Source organism: Schistocerca piceifrons, chromosome 3 (genome assembly GCF_021461385.2).
Source record: "Schistocerca piceifrons isolate TAMUIC-IGC-003096 chromosome 3, iqSchPice1.1, whole genome shotgun sequence".
Taxonomy (NCBI): domain Eukaryota; kingdom Metazoa; phylum Arthropoda; class Insecta; order Orthoptera; family Acrididae; genus Schistocerca; species Schistocerca piceifrons.
This window is the reverse complement of record NC_060140.1, coordinates 909,870,371-909,871,989: the sequence shown is the minus strand read 5'-3', so window position 1 is coordinate 909,871,989 and position 1,619 is coordinate 909,870,371. Positions and strand designations below refer to the sequence as shown.

At 39.7% G+C, this 1,619-nt stretch overlaps 1 non-coding gene across 1 annotated transcript; it reads left to right on the top strand.

Annotated features, from left to right (window-relative positions):
- Positions 1-379: 379 nt before the first annotated feature.
- On the top strand, positions 380-451 carry Trnan-auu. Its single transcript has one exon. It is a non-coding gene; the product is annotated as a tRNA-Asn (tRNA).
- Positions 452-1,619: the final 1,168 nt, after the last annotated feature.

Sequence of the window (1,619 nt, the reverse complement as noted above, 5' to 3'; positions counted from 1 at the left end):
ATATGCTAGCACACCTCTCTCCTAAATCCCAATTCCTATTCGTGCCTCAGCCCACATGGTATTCCCTTTAAGCTCGAACAGGATTGCAGAGGTTCTCCAGCCATATTAGAATAGCATCTCAGCATCGAGCTAATCGTGGGACCTGCCCGAAACCCAGGCGTAGGTGATTTTAATCACATCGAACTATATGGTTCCAGAGGCGTTTCCAAGTCTCAGAAACCTATGATGTATACATGTATACTGAAGCGACGAATGAAAATTTGTACCGAGACTGGTGTTTGACACCGGGCATCCTGAACTCTAGGCAAATGCACCTCGTAGGTGGGGAAGGGGAGGGGGGCATGCCAGGGTATCTCGTGCAGCTGTTCAAATCCACTGCGCCAGGGTGGCGTAGTGGTTAGCGAATCTGCCTATTGAGTAGGAGACCCGGGTTCGAATCCTGGCCTTGGTACAAATTTTCGTTCGTCGCTACACTCTGTATAAATACATTAATTCTTGTATGAAACAGACTAACACTCAAAAGGCTTGACAATCGTCTCCACTCCTTGTCGGCTAATATTATTAAAGAGCCATTGTTCCTAGGCGGTGTTAAGGGGCTCCGGAACGCCCTATACTTGCAATGTTAAAATAACGCTTATAAATTACATCTTTCCTCACAAAGTATTTGAGGTAGGAAGTTGAACTTTTTACAGATTATTTATTGGAATATGGGCTACAACTTAACACAGGGATTTTACAAAATTTTAGTTCAGTTATTAAAGATGATTTTTTTTCAATTGTAATGAAAATTCACAACATTTTTTTGCTATTTTTTATTTATATATTCAAAACTACACAGTTTTTTGGGAAAAGGCTGTGTTAAATTATGCAGAAGGTACTGTGTAACATTTACTGAAAGTTTGAAACAAATATGTTTGGAAGATCCTTAGAAAACATGTAATTAGTATGAGAAAATAAAAGTTTTGGGAATCGAGCGACAAAGATTGGGTTATCTTTTTAGTGCATTCCAGGTCCATAGGATGGATTATCTTCATCCTCTGCAAACTCCTCCTGCAGCTTCCTCTTCTTCCTCCTCCTGTTTACTCTTGCTTGTATTTCTAGACTCTTTACAGCCCTGTCTGCAGCCCGAAGTCGTTCCTTGTCTAAAGCAAGCATCGCTCGTTGTTGTGATCGTAGATTTTGCTACCATTTTCTTCAGTTGCAGTTACTGCAACACTGTTCCAAAAGGTGGTCATGTATGAACACTTATCACATTTCAGTTGTATCTCACTAGCAAGTCCTACGTGCTTTATTATGGAGTGTTCCAGACCAACTTCACTACGATGAATACATCTTACACAGTTTGAAAAAATTCCTTTGAGAACCGACATATCAAATATTTCATTCACATACGATTCGCCCATAAAACATTCATAGTTTTCACCCATTGAACCAAGCTTCTTCTGTGAAGTATTTTCTTTCCCACTTTGACTGCTATGGGCAGGTATACTTGAGAGGTTAGGTTCACTCACTTGGTTATCGTATTTATTGTTTACAGTAATAACACATACCTTTGGCTTTCCAACATTTCTCCTTTTCTTAAAAGCCTTCAGAGGATTTCTAATAACTTTACTTTTACT